Genomic DNA, 20,103 nt, shown 5'->3' with positions numbered 1-20,103 from the left:
TCTTTGCCATCAGATTTGCTCAGAAACATCATCCACACAGTCACGAAATCATATGGGCAGACAAATGCGAGAAGTAACGAACAATCGGCTAAAAGCTCAGCATCCAAGTTGCTGACAATAATAATATACAGAAGAATGGAAAAACTGTGGATTCCTTTCATGACGATTAGTTTGGCTTTGGGAAAATTAAAGACACCAGAGAGACAGTTTTTACGTTGCGCTTGATACTGGAAGCAGGACATAACAAAAATCAAGACACTTTCATAGAATTTTTCGGCCTTGAAAAAGTTTTTGACAACATGGAATGGTGCAAGATAATTGAAATTCTCAGAAAATAGTTATAAGCTATAAGGGGAGATAGGTAATATACAATATGTTCAAGACTCAAGAGGGAACAATAAGAAGAGAAAACCAGGACAAGGTGCTAGGTTTGGAGGAGTTGTTAAGTTGGGTGGTGGTGGTGGTGGTGGTGGTGGTGGTTAGTGTTTAACGTCCCGTCGACAACGAGGTCATTAGAGACGGAGCGCAAGCTCGGGTTAGGGAAGGATTGGGAAGGAAATCGGCCGTGCCCTTTCAAAGGAACCATCCCGGCATTTGCCTGAGACGATTTAGGGAAATCACGGAAAACCTAAATCAGGATGGCCGGAGACGGGATTGAACCGTCGTCCTCCCGAATGCAAGTCCAGTGTGCTAACCACTGCACCACCTCGCTCGGTAGATTCGCTGAGACACTGCTATCCTCAGAGCCAGTGAGGAAGAATTACAGGACCTATTGAACGGAACGGAGAGACTAATGAGCACAGAACAGGAGCTGAGAGTAAAACAAAGAAAGACGATAGTAATGAGGGCTAACAGTAATGAAACACGGCGACCATGAAGTAGACGAAGTGAAGGAATTCTACGGTGGAAGAAAAATTTCGCATGGTGGACGACGTAAGAAGGACATAAGAAGTGGACTAACACGAGCAAGAAGGCATTCCCCGCCAAAAGAAATCTCCTAGTATCAAACGTAGACCTCAATTTGTGGAAGAAATTTCTGAGTATACCAGTATACATGTGGGGCACAACATTGTGTAGAAGTGAAATATGGACTGCAAAAAAAATAAAAATCAGAACTTCAGCGTGTGAGATGTGGTGCTGTAGGACAATGTTGAATATTAGGGGAATTGACAAGAAATGAGGAGGTTTTCTGAGAATCGGCAAGGAAAGGAATGTGTGGAAAATACTGGCAAGAAGGAATAACGGGGTAACAGGAGATGTGTTAAGCCGTCAGAGAATAACTGTTGATGTTAGAGGGAGCTGCAGGGGATGACAGAGATTGGATTATATCCTGCAAATAATTGAGGACGGTAGATTTAAGAGGTAGTGAGGTGAAGAGGTCGGCGCAGAAGGCAAAGTAGTGGCGGACCACATCAAACCATCCAGAAGACTGATAACATGCCTCGCCTCGCCCCTACGTTCAAAGTCCGTGAGTTCCACGGAGCGCCCCATTCTGCTCTCTCGCAATGTCTAATGACTATTGAGGTCGCTGATATGGAGTACCTGGCAGTAGATGGCAGCACAATTCACCTAATATGAAAAACGTATGTTTTTGGGGGTGTCCGGATACTTTTGATCACATAGTGTATGTCACTGAAGTCCTTGGGTGGGTATGTAAATGATTAGCGCTACAGTTATCTGTAAAAGGTACAACGGCCGCCAGAGTACATTAGGGTTGCTCATGTTTAGTGTTGTTGCCTGGCCTGGTAGAGTATATAATGGGCGTGAACATCCTCAGATATTGAACGATAGCTGTGTAGGACACGGAGATACCGCCTAGTCACTTGAGAAAGCGTTATCGACACTTGACAGACTTTGAAAAGGGCCTCATTGTGGTTCTCAATTTGGTCAGCTGGTCAAACTGTGCTATATACAGATTTGTGGGGCATTCGCATGTGACAGTGATCCGATTTTGGACTGCTTCTGCACGGGAAAGTGAGAGCAGACATACTCGTCAAGGTTCCGGTCGACCACATCTGACCACCAATAGGTAGCACCGCCGTATTGTGCACCAAGCACACCGTAACCCCTTCACATCCGCACCTGCTATCTGAGATCAACTAATGGACTCCCTGCAACAGTCTGAGTCATCCCGCAACTTTGGTCAGAGCCTGCTTAGCAGCCGGACTAGGGAATTACAAATCTCTTGGGTAGGCTGCCGTTAACACCACAACGAAAACGGCTGTTGCTTGTGGACGAATAGGTCGGTTTTAGAAACGTGCAGTATTTATTTTACGACAGCCTTTTGAAAAGAGAGAGTTTAACGAAGAGACGGATATTGCTTGTATATATTCTGATAAAGCTTTTGATAACGTACTTACAGAAAAGTTATGGAGAATAATGGAGCACAAGGTTACACTTTACAGTTTACATCAACTATCAACAGTCTGTATAAAGAAATATCAGCAATCTAGACATATAGAGAACGTATACAAATAAATGAAGTTGTGAGACAATACTATAGTTTGTCCCCTACGCTGTTTAATATTTACATTGACAATTTAGTTTGTAGATGGAATTTAAGGATAAACACTGGGGTGTAACTAAACCATTGATAAGATTGGTTCAAATGGCTCTGAGCACGATGGGACTCAACATCTTAGGTGATAAGTCCCCGAGAACTTAGAACTACTTAAACCTAACTAACCTAAGGACATCACACACACCCATGCCCGAGGCAGGATTCGAACCTGCGACCGTAGCAGTCCCGCGGTTCCGGACTGCAGCGCCAGAACCGCACGGCCACCGCGGCCGGCTCCATTGATAAGACTAAGATCATTCCTATACGTTGATGATCTTACAGTGATTTTTTCATTTACAAAAAACGAATTTATGAACTAAATAAAATATGTAAAGAATATAGTATGAAAATATCTTCCAGTAAATCTAAGTCAATGCCTTTTTGTATAAAATATTCAGCAAAAACGTAACAGAATAGGTAAAATATTTTAACTGTATTGGATATAAAATATCACAGAAATATGAAGAAGATATGCAGATTAAGTTGAACAGATTTGGAAGTTTCTGAGGAACAATTAACAGAACTTCAAAGTATGAAACACGGAAGGAAATAAGATTGAAGTTTTATAAAACAGTCGCATTCTCAACCCTATTGTATGGAACTGAATAGTGGGCACTGAGTAAAAGACAAGAAGAACAATTGCAAGGAGCAGAAACGAGATTTCTTAGAACAAGGAAGGGTTGTGAAAGAACGTATAAATTACGAATGAAGCTATTCGAGAGAAGTTGAAAATCTGGAGTGTGAAAGAAAAAATGGATGAAAACAAAAAGTAATGGAATGAACGTCTACATCGAAAGGATCCTGAGAGACTATCGCGTCAGATAAAAACTTTAAACCAAGAGGGAAAAGAGATCCTCGCAGACAGAGGAAAAGATGGGAACCGTAACAGGCCACAATTGGCCTAATATGGAAAGTGCAGGAGAAGAAGAAAAAGGAGGCTTAAATGTTACAAACTTTGGAACATATTTCATTGAAATAACGATTTTTTAGAACCATACAGAAAGATTTTCAACTGCATCTGCAATTTCCGTATTCCATTTCCAGCACGTTAAGGACTTTTTGTACTTCATATAGCGCGACTATTCAGTTCGTTATAAAAGTATCTTCCTGTTAAAGTGCTGTAAATGAAGCCATAAGGCGTTAATGGTAAGAAAAAACAAATACCTGCGTCTTATCTGATGTTGATAACTTTTCTGATATATTCTTGTAACGGCGCTAAAATGAAGCGAAAACATTGTCACCACCGTACTGCAAACGTAATCCGTTGATGGGGGATCGTGACAGACTGTTTGGAGCATACAGACAAGCTTCATGTAACGCAAGAACTGGTGTCTCTCTCCTTATGCTCGTTGACTGCTAAGACTTCATCCAAAAGAATTAATTGCGTCTTTCAAAGGCTTGAGTGCGCAAGGCACGAGTCTTGATGCATCAGGGCACTTTCGTAGTAATTACGGGAGTGCAAAGGGGCGGATATCATTACAAAGCTCCGTAATTAAGGTGGTGCGGTGTTACGGTGCAATTAAGGTTTGCTGAGACGAGCGCGACCCTTGATATTTCAAGCGTTCCTCAATCCAGCGTTCTGAGAATCGGCTCTCACAATCAGTCATGACAAAGCGTTCTTACGGCAAAGCAAATGCTCACCGAGCTCCAATACTCCTCCTCAGGCAGCCACCCTTCCTCGAAACCTCGTGCCGTATTTGTCCAAGATATTATGCGCTTGAGAACAAATAATTTCCGCGGCTGCGAATAAACTTTTAATTAGACAACGACATTTGTACTTTGTATTTCGGAGTGAAATAACCACTGTTCGAAAACTGCAGATATTTCTTGCCGTAAATGTATGCCTACCTATCTGAAACACCAGGAACCGTGAAAATTGTTAACTTGATTAGCATGGTAAGCGGTCATTTAATAAAAGGTGCTTTTAAAAATTTCTCTAAATGGTGTAAGAAAACAGAAAATATTTTTGAAAAATGCCTTCAATCACCTTCAAATTAGCTGCAATTGACCATCATACACTTTTGGCAAATTAATGCGTAGCCGCTCCAATTACTACTGCGCTCTTTATTGCAGTCCACGACCGCTTTCGGCTTTTGTATTTAAGTCGTTCTGTAGCGGACCTGAAAATTATCCTGCGGTGAAATGAAGTCAAATATCATTTGACTTCGCTTCACCACCACATTACTTCCGGATCCACTAGACTAGAGAATGGGTTAAATATGAAACCCGAAAGCGGTCGATGAATGTAATAAAGAACATTTAACCAACTGGAAGGGCTGTTATTAATTCAGGAGAGAGTTACGGAGCAACACCTCTCTGTAAACACGGAAAAATTATTACTTTCAGCAAAGTTTACTACGCTTCTTGTTAAATCGGTCGAAATATTCATGTCATATGGCTGATGGGTGTCTGTCGAAATGTGAACGGACAGGTGATGTCCACTGCGAACGTGTTCATTGCATACGCTACTCCAGGCCAAATTCGTTTGTATGAGAAATGGACCTTACGAGCTTGGTCGATGTTTGTCGTTATAGCTGTTATAGATCGACTCTAATGTAGCACAACATCAACTGTTTCTTTCCTTTGTGAAGGCATATGCATTTTCTGCTCATCACACGCATTTCTGTCGCCAATTTTTTTTCCCCATCAGACCATGCAATGCGTGTACACTTTCACTTACTCCACTGCCTGTAGCAGTCAAATCACTTCAGCTCAGAATGCTCCATATTGCGTCGCGCTTATCGAGATGTCTACCGAACGTGGTAGCGCAGTGGTAATATAAGGAGTCGAATTCAGCATAACAGAGGATCAAATCCCCGTTTCACCATCCACATTTACGTTTTCCGCTATTTCCCTAAATGGCTTACTGCAAATGCCCGGATGGTTCTTTTCAAAGAGCATGGTCTATTTCCTTCCTCATCCTTCCCCGATTTGAGCATGTGCTGCATTTTTAATTCCAAATCTTCCTTCTTTTTTCCAGATATCTCTCCATGCCCATAAATTTTAATACCTGTTGGCATGAAAGCATACCGGTCCATTCAACGAATTGTTTGATGTGCCTGGTACATGTGTTTAAATCGCTTTTGCTGTTTTCCTCATAATAATGATTAATAATGTAGTATTATTGCCCACTTCCAGTGTGCACGAATACTGTCGTCCATGGTGTGTGTCTTCTTTCATAACCCAGCATTATTGCACCTGGCGACTAGGCGGCGTTACACTGTAGCACTGACGTCACCTGCAGGTAATGGAAATCTTTTGGGCAGCCGGCAGTGAAATTTTGTTCCCTTTTAGAACTGTGTATTGAATCAGGATTTGAATCAAAAATTGAAACCTTAGTCGTAAGGGCCCTCTCTATTGAGCGAAACGACTTCCTCAAAGATCCAAGTCAAAAGTCAGATCTGGCATTTTATCTTTCCTAGAGATGATTTGAGATTAAAGAGATAAAGAGTAAGGTCATTAGTGACGTCACCCCTTTTTTGTCGCAGTGTTTGGTCCCTCGCGAGTATGAAGGAGGGCTTGCAAGAAACAGCTTCTATAAAGGCTGCGTGAGGCAAACAGAACATGAGACATGCACATGCGCCTTACTCAACAGAGTGCTGGTGGTTACTCTTGAAGATGATTCCTACACAAATCCAACCCACATGAAACGAAATGTTTTTATTTGTTCCCCTCGCAGAAAAATATCGTTGTATACTTGCAATAGCTCCATCTTCAAACCTCAGGTGTAAGATATTTTGTCAGCAAATTTTTCTTACTACGATTGCTATAAGGCGTCATCAGTTAGTCCAAAAGATTTTTCATTTTGAGTTACCATTTGTCAAAAAATAATGGTCTGGGAATACATCAGCCCCCTCGTTTCAATATCTCTTTCAAGCTTTCTCCATTTCACTGATTTCTCAGCCTGCTTAGATACTTCCGCGTTGCACCACCTCGCGTGTAACTTCCCGTTTAGTACCTGATACAGCTTAATTGTTGGTGCATTTCGGTTCTGGCTAGTCCATTACAGGCGAAGCTGAGAAGATGCTTGACATGATTCTGAACCTTCAAACATTCCGCGGAAAGAAGCTACCTTAAATTAAAACAGCTGTAATCCAATATTATTCTTTCATACAATATTGTCGATAGAAGAGACTACTTAAAGACAATTATCTATAGCTGCTTCACTATCGTAGTACCCACCCACCAAAAAAAGTCCAGCTGTTTCAAAAAGAAAACTTACTGGACGATTTGGCGAGATGCAAAAAAGTCTCATAGAGCAACGTCGCTTTCAATTGTTCATATATCATTCTTCGCACTTTGTCGTGTAGCACAGTTTCATAACGTTATTATTTTGTCTACAAAGACTAGAACAACTGATTGTTTCTAGAATTTCTTATGTGATAATGCTATCATTAGCTCTAATTCATGGAGTTTATTTCACCGACTCGGCTGTGTGCGTGATACCCTTCTTTAGTGACTTAAATCTTTTCTTTTATCTTTGTAGGAACTTAAAAACATGCAGCAAAGTTCTGGAATGGAATCATGCATGACATTGCGACTAATTTTATAGAAAGAAATCACTTAATGATATTATTTGTTAGACTTCACATCATTAAACTTCTTTATTTGAATTTGACAAAGATACGCGTAAGTATGTCACTTCAGACAGTTGCTGCACGTTTTCAAGTTCATAAAAAGGGAAAAATAGACGGTTTAATTCACCCCATTTCGGAAACCGGCTTGCCCAAATAATATCATCTATAATTACTAACTGGTGACACAATTATTGTATTACCTACTTATACCCATTTACCATTTAGTTGATTTACGACGTGATTTCTATGCACTTCTGTGTCTACATTACTACTTTGCAATTCACGCTTAGGTGCTTGGTTCATCAAACAATCATTTCATACATCAGGCAGTATTATAGAAAGGGAAGCGGAAATGAATGAAGATGTGATGAGAGATATGATATTGCGAGAAGAAATGTAGGAACACGCGAAGCAGTACAAACCCTATTTTAGAATGAAAAGCAGCAAGCCTTTCGTCCAGTGTCTTTTCATTCATATTTGATAAATAATTGGACTGTACGTGATTTGAGCTAGACAGAATCCGATAGTATAAATTCGGATATGGATTAATGCTATTACAATTGGTTGTATACACTGATATCATCTCCTCTTTTAACCTGGTGCTGGTTATTTCAACTGCTTTTCTGGGTGAGCTTTAGAATTGAGATGTGCTGAAGATACTGGACTGGGGAGTCGCAAGAGCGGTACGCCGAAATCAACACCCTCTGGGCTGACGGAACACGTCCTTTGCAGAACTGATAGCTGGAGGATCGACAGGGGGAAGCAGCCCTTGTCCTGGGAAAAGTCGCCTCGTTTAGTGTCATACTGGCGCCGGTAAGTGCAGTGCGGCGACATGTAGGTTGTAGCAACATGTGCGAGAAATGATTGTGAAACGGGATAGCCGTGTTCTGCAAAACCTGCACCATGCAACGGTAATAGCCGGAGTGTGCAGGACGGTGTCACCACATCAGGGTTAGAACTATGTTATAAGTTACGTTACCGGAAGCTGCGCAACAACTGTAAATTTTGAGACAGAGCCGTTTGGAGCCCAGCAGTACAACCAGCTACGGCTACGACTGGACGCCACCATCTGCAGTCATGGGTTCAAATGGTTCAAATGGCTCTGAGCACTATGGGACTTAACATCTATGGTCATCAGTCCCCTAGAACTTAAAACTACTTAAACCTAACTAACCTAAGGACATCACACAACACCTAGTCATCACGAGGCAGAGAAAATCCCTGACCCCGCCGGGAATCGAACCCGGGAACCCGGGCGCGGGAAGCCAGAACGCTACCGCACGACCACGAGCTGCGGACCGTCATGGGTTCAAGACCGGGACGGGGTAACAACCTCTTGCACTAAGTCCACCATGGAGAACAATTTCACAGATTCGGATATATGATTATTAGCTAACTTCTACTCTCACCAAGCAACTTTGCCACAAAGGAAAGGAACATTTGGTTTAGCGTCCTGTGGACGTCGAGATCATTAGAGACGGAACAAAAGCTCGGATTGTGAAAAGGACGGAGGAGGAAACCGGCCGTGTCTTTTCAAAGAAACCATTCCGGAATTTGCTTGGAGCGATTTAGGGAAATCACAGAAAACCTAAATCTGGATGGCCAGACGCGAGTTTGAGCCGTCGTCCTCCCGAATGCGAGTCCAGTGTGCTAACCACTGCGCCACCTCGCTCGGTAAGTAACTTTGCCAATCGATATTTCAATTAGCTACTTCTTATAGATAACATTCCATATTTGCAATTTTCGGATTTCTTGACTTATTTAGATGCTTGTTCATTCTCATTCCTTTCTGTAATAAACTAAAGAATTCACATAAATGACGTCTGTTATTCAGTAGGTGTTGCAGCCCTGATCATATTTAAGATGTGCATTTCCCACCTTCATATTCATTGCTCCTTCCCCCCATGAACCATGGACTTTGCCGTCGGTGGGGAGGCTTGCGTGCCTCAGCGATACAGATAGCCGTACCGCAGGTGCAACCACAACGGAGGGGTATATGTTGAGAGGCCAAACAAACGTGTGGTTCCTGAAGAGGGGCAGCAGCCTTTTCAGTACTTGCAGGGGCAACAGTCTGGATGATTGACTGATCTGGCCCTGTAACACTAACCAAAACAGCCTTGCCGTGCTGGTACTGCGAACGGCTGAAAGCAAGGGGAAACTACAGCCGTAATTTTTCCCGAGGACATGCAGCTTTACTGTATGGTTAAATGATGATGGCGTCCTCTTGGGTAAAATATTCCGGAGGTAAAATAGTCCCCCATTCGGATCTCCGGGCGGGGACTACTCAGGAGGACGTCGTTATCAGGAGAAAGAAAACTGGCGTTCTACGGATCGGAGCGTGGAATGTCAGCTCCCTTAATCGGGCAGGTAGGTTAAAAAATTTGAAAAGGGGAATGGATAGGTTGAAGTTAGATATAGTGGGAATTAGTGAAGTTCGGTGGCCGGAGGAACAAGACTTTTGGTCAGGTGAATACAGGGTTATAAATACAAAATCAAAAAGGGGTAATGCAGGAGTAGGTTTAATAATGAATAAAAAAAATATGAGTGCGGGTAAGCTACTACAAACAGCATAGTGAACGCATTATTGTGGCCAAGATAGACACGAAGCCCACGCCTACCACAGTAGTACAAGTTTATATGCCAACTAGCTCTGCAGATGACGAAGAAATTGAAGAAATGTATGATGAAATAAAAGAAATTATTCAGATAGTGAAGGGAGACGAAAATTTAATAGTCATCGATGACTGGAATTCGGTAGTAGCAAAAGGGAGAGAAGGAAACGTAGTAGGTGAATGTGGAAGAAGAAATGAAAGAGGAAGCCGCCTGGTAGAATTTTGCACAGAGCACAACTTAATCATAGCTAACACTTGGTTCAAGAATCATAATAGAAGGTTGTATACATGGAAGATGATGTGTCGACAGAAGTGCCGACACAGTGTGATTTGAGGGGACCGCTATGAACGCTATAAACACACGAAGGATGGCGTGAGGTCTGAAACAGGATACGTAATGAATGCTATAAAGAAAAGTACGTAGCTTCTGGAATACTTAACTTTAATCCATCCTTGTTGTATACATCGTTTTTGATGAGACATGCTTTATACGATAAGTATCAATTGCTATGTAAGGCTAATGGCGCCTTGCTAGGTCGTAGCCATGGACTTAGCTGAAGGCTATTCTAACTATATGCTCTGCAAAGGAGCGAGGCTTCGTCAGTGTAGTCGCTAGCAAAGTCGTCCGTACAACTGGGCGAGTGCTAGTCCGTCTCTCGAGACCTGCCGAGTGGTGGCGCTCGGTCTGCGATCACTGCCAGTGGCGACACGCGGGTCCGACATGTACTAATGGTACTAATGGACCGCGGACGATTTAAAGCTACCACCTAGCAAGTGTGGTGTCTGGCGGTGACACCACAGAAGAAGCCTGGAGATACTGACAGGTTTCAGATAGATTATATAATGGTAAGACAGAGATTTAGGAACCAGGTTTTAAATTGTAAGACATTTCCAGGGGCAGATGTGGACTCTGACCACAATCTATTGGTTATGAACTGTAGATTAAAACTGAAGAAACTGCAAAAAGATGGGAATTTAAAGAGATGGGGCCTGAATAAACTGAAAGAACCAGAGGTTGTACAGAGTTTCAAGGAGAGCATAAGGGAACAATTGACAGGAATGGGGGAAAGAAATACAGTAGAAGAAGAATGGGTAGCTTTGAGGGATGAAGTAGTGAAGGCAGCAGAGGATAAAGTAGGTAAAAAGACGAGGGCTGCTAGAAATCCTTGGGTAACAGAAGAGATAATGAATTTAATTGATGAAAGGAGAAAATACAAAAATGCAGTAACTGAAGCAGGCAAAAAGGAATACAAAGGTCTAAAAAATGAGATCGACAGAAAGTGCAAAATGGCTAAGCAGGGATGGCTAGAGGAGAATGTAAGGATGTAGAGGCTTGTCTCAAGAGGGGTAAGATAGATACTGCGTACAGGAACATTAGAGCGACCTTTGGAGAAAAGAGAACCACTTGTATGAATATCAAGAGCTCAGATGGAAATCCAGTTCTAAGCAAAGAAGGGAAATCAGAAAGGTGGAAGGCGTATATAGAGGGTCTATACAAGGGCGATGTACTTGAGGACAATATTATGGGAATGGAAGAGGATGTAGATGAAGATGAAATGGGAGATATGATACTTCGTGAAGAGTTTGACAGAGTACTGAAAGACCTGAGTCGAAACAAGACCCCGGGAGTACACAACATTCCATTGGAACTACTGACAGCCTTGGGAGAGCCAGTCCTGACAAAAATCTACCATCTAGTGAGCAAGATATATGAGACAGGCGAAATACCCTCAGACTTCAAGAAGAATATAATAATTCTTCCAATCCTAAAGAAAGCAGGTGTTGACAGATGTGAAAATTACCGAACTATCAGTTTAATAAGTCACGGCTGCAAAATACTAACGCAAATTCTTTACAGACGAATGGAAAAACTAGTAGAAGCCGACCTCGGGGAAGATCAGTTTGGACTCCGTAGAAATATTGGAACACGTGAGGCAATACTGATCCTACGACTTATCTTAGAAGCTAGATTAAGGAAAGACAAACCTACGTTTCTAGCATTTGTAGACTTAGAGAAAGCTTTTGACAATGTTGACTGGACTACTCTCTTTCAAATTCTGAAGGTGGCAGGGGTAAAATACAGGGAGCGAAAGGCTAATTACAATTTGTACAGAAACCAGATGGCTGTTATAAGAGTCGAGGGACATGAAAGGGAAGCAGTGGTTGGGAAGGGAGTGAGACAGGGTTGTAGCCTCTCCCCTATGTTATTCAATCTGTATATTGAACAAGCAGTGAAGGAAACAAAAGAAAAATTCGGAGTAGGTATTAAAATTCATGGAGAAGAAATAAAAACTTTGAGGTTCGCCGATGACATTGTAATTCTGTCAGAGACAGCAAAGCACTTGGAAGAGCAGTTGAATGGAATGGACAGTGTCTTGAAAGGAGGATATAAGATGAACATCAACAAAAGCAAAACGAGGTTCATGGAATGTAGTCGAATTAAGTCGGGTGCTGCTGAGGGAATTAGATTAGGAAATGAGACACTTAAAGTAGGAAAGAAGTTTTGCTGTTTGGGGAGCAAAATAACTGATGATGGTCGGAGTAGAGAGGATATAAAATGTAGACTGGTAATGACAAGGAAAGCGTTTTTGCAGAAGAGAAATTTGTTAACATCGAGTATAGATTTAAGTGTCAGGAAGTCGTTTCTGAAAGTATTTGTGTGGAGTGTAGCCATCTATGGAAGTGAAAAATGGACGATAAATAGTTTGGACAAGAAGAGAATAGAAGCTTTTGAAATGTGGTGCTACAGAAGAATGCTGAAGATTAGATGGGTAGATCACATAACTAATGAGGAGGTATTGAATAGGATTGGGGAGAAGAGAAGTTTGTGGCACAACTTGACTAGAAGAAGGGATCGGTTGGTAGGACATGTTCTGAGTCATGAAGGGATCACCAATTTAGTATTGGAGGGCAGCGTGGAGGGTAAAAATTGTAGAGGGAGACCAAGAGATGAATACACTAAGCAGATTCAGAAGGATGTAGGTTGCAGTAGTTACTGGGAGATGAAGAAACTTGCACAGGATAGAGTAGCATGGAGAGCTGCCTCAACAACAATTCATTGCTATGGCCACGATCTTTCATAGCATTAATCATTCTGTTGAATACACTGATTCAAGCATAGGGGTCTTAAGGGTGTGTCTGCATCCTGATTAGTTCTCATACTGTTAGCCTCACTAACACACTTGCGGGGTTTCGCAAGAAGATTGGCTGAAGAAAGGAAACATATGTTTTTAACAGTTGTAGATTCAAGATGTGCTTTGGAGAACGTTGAATGGACTACAATCTTTGACATTCTGAAGGTAGTATGGGTAATACAAGAACAAAAGATTATTTACAACTTGTACAGAAACCAAGCTGCGGTTATGTGAGTCGAAGTACATGAAAAGGAAGCAGTGGTTGAGAAGGGAGTGAGACAGGTTTGTAGTCTTCCCCGATCTTATCCGAGCTGCATATTGAACAAGCAGTGAAGGAAACCAAGGAGAAATTCAGAAAAGGAATTAAAGGTCAGGGAGAAGAAATATAAAACGTTTCTGTTTCCTGAAGACATTGTAATTCTGTCAGAAACGGCAAAAGGCATTGAAGAGCATTTGGATAGAATGGATAGTCTCTTGAAAAGAGATTTTGTAATGGCCGGTCAGAAAGTTTCCGTTGGAGTGTGTTGCTGTACCGTGTATGGAATTCAGCGCGAGTCAGATGCGGGTGTATAAACACCGACATGTAGGCAAAGGGTTAGTGTAGCCTTCGAACAGAAAGCAGCATCTGCAACGAACCATACAAACCTTGGCTTGGTTCCTGCTTTCGTGCGGTATGTTTGACCCCAACTGAACAGCTGTGTCACGAGGGTCAATATGGAGCTAGATCAGTTGCTCCGGACTGCTCCTTTGTCAGGCATAGGTTTTGTTCCTGTTGATGCTATTGGTAGGTGGGACTTCACAAGACATGGCCTGCATCTCAGTAGGAAAGGGAAGGGTAAACTGGTTGGGATGATAGCAAAACCTTTAAGGGGGGCACTGAAACTCTTGGAAGTACTTCTTTTTGTGCTAAGAGCAGTGTCTAATGATCAAACATTGATTGAAATTAAGCTTAATGAGAAGCTTAGACAGACAGGTACAAGAGCTGTTAAAATATCACAAGATTCTCATAACAGTACAGTGAAAAATGATGCTAGTATGTCACAAGATTCTCATAAAAGCACAGTGAAGAATAATGTTAGTATATTGCATCAGAATATTAGGGGATTAAAAAACAAAGTAGATGAGCTTCTTGTTTGTTTAGAATATTTAGAAACTGAGGGTGGAATAGATATACTATGCCTGTCTGAACATCATATAGTCACAGGTATGGAAATGGTAAGTGTAGGTGGATATAAGCTTTCAACACATGTAAGTAGAGACACTATGGAGAGAAGAGGAGTTGCCATATATGTTAAAATCTGTCATAGTTTGGAAAATTTGGAAACTAAAAAAATTTGTGTACAGCAAAATATAGAAGTCAGTGCGTGTGAGCTTAAACTAAATAATAGCACTTTGATATTGATAATTGTAGCCATGTATAGGCTCCCAGTGGGAAATTTTCAGGTATTTTTGAAAAACTTGGATTCTTTGTTGTGTTATCTGTCAGACAGAGGGAAGCAAATTATTGCTTGTGGGGAGTTCAATGTAGATTTTCTGAAAGAATCCGATATAAAGCTTGACCTTGAAGTATTACTTGGTTCTTTCAATTTGACATCAGTTATTGATTTGCCTAAGTGAGTGGTACAGGGAAGTAGCAAACTGATAGATAATGTTTTTATACACCAAGATAAACTTAAACAGACAGAAACTTTTCCTGTTAGGAATGGTCTGTTTGATCATGATACACATATAGCTACAGTATATGACATAGCTTCATACAGTAATGCAAAACAGTCCTCCAAAATAGTGCACTCAATTAATGATTTAACAACATAAAATTTTAGGGAAAGTTTGCAACAGTTAGACTGGAATGAGGTGTACAGGGAACCTGATGCTACTTTAAAATTTAACCTACGTCATGATACCTCTGTGAGTATATTCGAAAACAGTTTCCCTAAGAAAACAGTGAAATGTAATTGTAAGAAACAATGTAAAAAGCCATGGCTCACCAAAGGGTTAAAAATATCTTGCAAACAGAAAAGGGAAATGTATCTAATAGCTAGGAGGAGTGAAACATTATAAAAAATACTGCACTGTTTTAAGAAAAGTTACTGAAAAGTACAGAAGTATGTGCATTATGTCTGAGGTTAGCACACCTGATAATAAAATTAATACAATTTGGAATATTGTTAAAAGGGAAACAGGGAAACTGAGGGCACAGGAAGACTGTATTTCTATCAAAAGTAATGAAAAGTTTGTTAACAAGAAGTCAGAAGCAGAAAACATTTTAACAAACATTTTTAAGATTTGTTGAGGAAATAGGATCCACCTATTCATTAGAAAATAGGCAGTATATGGAAGAGACAATGCCTATGCAATTGGATAAAATTGAAATTCAACCCACCTCTTCTATGGAAATTACGGAAATAATAAATACACTCGAAATAAAAAGCTCACATGGAATTGATGGCATTTCCAACAGAGTATTAAAAGCTTGTTCCCAATAAATAAGTAGTATTCTCAGCGACATATGTAGTAGGTCACTGAAACAGGGCATTTTTCCAGACAGACTGAAATATGCTATTGTTAAACCATTGCATAAAAAAGGGGATAGGTCTGATGCTAATAACTACTGCCCAATCTCACTTCTCATAGCTTTATCCAAAGTTCTTAAAAGGGTAATCTATTCAAGAATTTCATCACATATTTTTAAAAATGAAGTACTAACAAAATGTCAGTTTGGTTTTCAGGAAGGATTTTCAACAGAAAATACTATATATGCTTTCACTGATCAATAATTAAATGCATTGAATAACTGAACATCACCCATTAGGATATTTAGTGATCTCTAAAAAGCTTTGCATTTTGTTAATCATGAAATTCTTCTAGATAAGCTTAAGTATTGTGGTATGAGTGGGACAGTGCACAAATGGTTTAATTCATATATAACTGGAAGAATGCAGAAGGTTGAAATTAACAGTACAGGTAGTCTGCAAAAATCAGCGAGTCCTCTAACTGGGGAGGTATCAAGAATGGTGTCCCATAGGGTTTAGTGTTGGGTCCCTTATTATTCTTAATATATATTAACAAGCTGCCAATCTACATTCATGAAGGTGTGAAGCTAGTTCTTTTTGCTGGTGATACAAGTATAGTAATCATACCCAACGAACAATAATCAGCTGAATAAATTGTAAATAATATATTTTAGAAAATTATTAAGTGGTTCTCTGCAGATAGACTCTCACTAAATTTTGAGAAAAACAATTTATATAATTCTGTACAGTAAATGGCATAACCCCATTGATAAAAATAGGCTATAAACAGAAGTCTGTTGCTAAGGCAGAATATTCAAAATTTCTTGGTGTGTGCATTGATGAGAAATTGAATCAATGATATGCTGAAACGGTTAGGTTCAGCTGCTTATGCTATTAGGGTTATTGCAAATTTTTGTGATAAACAATTCAGTAAATTAACCTACTATGCCTATTTTCATTCACTAATTTCATATGGCATCATATTTTGGGGCAATTTATCATTAAGAGAGAAAGTATTCATTGCACAAAAGCATATAACCAGAATAATAGCTGGAGCATACCCAAGATCACCTTGCATACATTTATTTAAGGAACACAGGATATTCGCAGTACCTTCGCAATACATATATCCATTTATGAAATTTGTTATTAATACCCTATTCCAATTCAAAAACAACAGTGAAGTGCATATCTTCAACACTAGAAGAAAGGATGATCTTCACTATTCTGGATTAAATCTCACTTTGGCACAGAAAGAGTTGAATTATGCTGCCACAAAAATCTTTGTTCATTTGCCAAATAGCATTTAAAATCTGACAGATAGACAACCAACATTTAAAAACAAATTTAAAAAATTTCTGAATGACAGATCCTTCTACTCAACAGATAAATTTTTAGATATGACGTAGTAACTGTAAAAAAAATTATTAATTAATTATTTTGTGTAAAGAAACTTTATGTTAAAGTGACATGTTCCACATCATTACGAAATGTCATATTCATGATCTATGGAAAAAGTATTAATGTATGTATGTATGTATGTAAACTTTTTGATTTCCCCTTATAAGATGAATATTAACAAAAGTAAAACAATAGTGATGGAATGTAGTCGAATTATATCAGATAAACGAGTGATAAACGAGTTTTGCTATTTGGGCAACAAAATGACTGGCTTTTGTCGAAGTAGAGAGTTTCTGAAAAAGAGAAATTTGTTAATATCTATTATAAATTTAAGAGTATTGAACTATTTCCTGAAAGTGTTCGCGCACAGTGTAACGTTGCACTAAAGTCAATCATGGACGATAAGTAGTTCAGACAGAAAGGGAACAGAAGCCTTTGCAGTAGAAGAATGCTGAAGATTAGATAGGTCGATCGAGTAACTAATGAGGAGGCGCTAAATCGATCTGGGGAAAAAGAAATTTATGGCAGAACTTCGATAAATGATGAGATCAGCTGATAGGACACAATCTAAGTTAACAAGGAATAATCATTGTGGAAACAGAGGATGTGTGGGAGATGAAAACTGTGGAGGAAGACAAACACCACCGTTCCCTAAATTCCATTAACATCATTATTACGTGATGACAAAGAGTTGCGTTTCTTCAGCTAGATAAATAGTTATGTACATGCATAGTTGTATATAACGGGAAACAGTAGTGAAGGAAAGCAGTTTTAAACTGTGGCTGTAATGAGCAAAAAGTTGTAATACTCAAGTTGTTTCGCTCATATCGTTCTGGCTCCAAATATCGTCACCTTGTAGTCTAGGGAATGATGTATAGGTCCAACTTTTTGAACGTAAGTGAAGATACTTATTCAAATTTTGATGATTTTGTAGTTTATTTCCAGTCCATATGTATCAATAGAAATTAGGCCTCAATTTTCTGCACATTACTGCAGAAAGTCTTCTCGCAATCTTACACAGATTTCATTATATTTACTGTGCTCTGTTAACAGTTTCGTTAAACATTTCAGATGCATTTTGAACTAGAAATAGTAGTTTCCGACATAAAAAACGTACATGTCGCACACTGTTCACAGTGCAAAGACAAACTTACTATACAGCACTAGACAAATACTGTCCTCCTCCAGCTCGAAACAAAGACTAACTTACTTTTGGCGCGTACGACAAACGATATAATACAGCTTGAAGCTCTAGGTTGTTCCAGAACCGGTAATTGGTTGAATTAACTTTTGTACGTTTTTTTTGCATACTCGTACATAAGTGAACGGTCACAAAGAAAACGCTCTTGTGGAGATTAGCAAAATTTATAAAGATAAAAATAATTATATATCATTATTCATAATTTTGAAATAATGTTTTCGTGAATTTTATTGACTATATCACCTTGCGGAAATAATAAACGTTTTATATTTTATTTCGTACGATTGATTCTTATGAAAAACTGAGCTTGCTGTAGAAAAATTAAAGATTTTCTTGTGGTTTACTAGACAATAAATTGTTATGAAACAATTTCGTAACCAAGATATTGCAAAGTAAGAATTATATGCCATTTTTGGTCGAATGAAACAAATAGAATTTATACGATAATTAACTTCTGTAAAATTGAAGATGATAATAGCGTTCCAAAGTGTTAAAGAAAAACTTGGAAAAGAGTGAAATTTAAATAAATATTTCCTTACAATATATCGATCGCTTAGGCTCCCCTTTCGTACATCAGACTTACAGTTTTAGTTAAAACATAGCTGAAAAAAGGATGCAATAGCAAATTTTGTCAAATTGGCTTGGTATCGTAATCTACTATTGATCAAAGGTCCCCGTAATTCTGGTTCATTAGAAGACTTATACATGAATACAGTAAGCAATTTCAAATGTATGTAAGTTGCAGTAGTTATTCAGAGACGAAAAGTCTTGCAGAGAATAGACTAGCGTGGAGAGCTGCATCAAACCACTCTCTTGACTGAAGAGCACAACAGCAATTGAAGGCTCTAGTGCATATAGCAGTCACTGTTTCATTGATTTAAAAACGAACAGTTAATAGGAGGAGAAACATGCTACCAGTCATCTTCCTTGCATGACAGGTCGGTTTTGGCACACGTTTTCGGCCTGATCAGTATTTAATCTTTGTATGGATCTCTGAAAGTTGCAATTTATAACGACATTTGTCACTATTATGTTTAAAACGGGGAAATGTACATTTATTTCGAGATTCGGGCAACAAGTCCTGTGTTGTTTAATAAAATCATAGGAAACCTAATTACATTAATTCCGCCCAGAGAAAAGTGTTGAGAAATTCTAACATGATGTACCACCATGTTGGTGCGGTCTGTCTTTCATTGGAAGAGTGGCATACGCAGTTTTGACCAATATTTTGCGACGCCTGCTAATGTGTATTGTAACTGACCACCTTCAACAATTTTACCCAGATACGAATGTCTGAGCCATTTCTAAACTATTTGTTGACGTTGTGTGAGATCCATATCCTTTGATTTTCCTAGGCTGTCTTTGCCCACCGTAATGAATTGCAAACTGTGGAAGTTTTTTTTTTTTTAGTTTGCTCATATTCGTTGCAAGCCATCCATGTAACTATGTAATCCTGTGTAATAGGATTCTGATGATGGCTAACGGCGGAACGCGCAAAAATAGATTAATGAATGAAGGGATACTGGTTTCTAGTTTTCTCTGCATTACAATTCCTTCATCTGCGACTATTTCATCAAGTCGCAGATTACGTAAACTTTTCACCATGGTCACCTCCTTCCTGGGTGCCTTTATGGCACACCTTTGTTAACTATGGAGGTATTCATATTTAACAATCGTCCATGTTCCGTCTCTAGAGTTACATGGCAAGCTATAACTGAAGAGATTTCATGTTGACGTGCGGGCATGTTTCACTTCCCGACGTAGCGGCTACATCAGCTGACAATCATGGTTATCCGACTATTGAGATGCTAAGGGAGGTAAACAGAGGCTAACAATTTTCAGCTCGGCATTCATCTGCAAGACTGAAACTCCGCCACATCGCGGAGCGTCTACATAGGCGGAGGAATGCTTTGATGTCCAAAACTCCTAACCGCCGAAAACAAGGCAACGCCGGCTCACAGTTGAGTCTCGTCAAGAGAGTGAGCTGTCAGTGGGAAGCAGGGGCGGCGCAGGGGCCGCCTTTTCAGGGCTCTGCCCACTCCACGTCCAGTTGTGTGCCAGCGCGCCAGCGTTGGCGAGAGCGTCGCATAGCCCAAAGTCCGTTT

The 20,103-nt window shown here is 39.9% G+C and overlaps 1 non-coding gene across 1 annotated transcript; it reads right to left on the bottom strand.

Moving 5' to 3' along the window:
• Positions 1-639: 639 nt before the first annotated feature.
• Positions 640-712, bottom strand: Trnaa-ugc (transfer RNA alanine (anticodon UGC)). The gene has a single exon. It is a non-coding gene; the product is annotated as a tRNA-Ala (tRNA).
• Between the last annotated feature and the right edge of the window lie 19,391 nt (positions 713-20,103).

The sequence above is a fragment of the Schistocerca nitens genome, chromosome 2 (genome assembly GCF_023898315.1).
Source record: "Schistocerca nitens isolate TAMUIC-IGC-003100 chromosome 2, iqSchNite1.1, whole genome shotgun sequence".
Taxonomy (NCBI): Eukaryota; Metazoa; Arthropoda; class Insecta; order Orthoptera; family Acrididae; genus Schistocerca; species Schistocerca nitens.
This window is presented reverse-complemented; position numbering and strand designations above follow the sequence as displayed.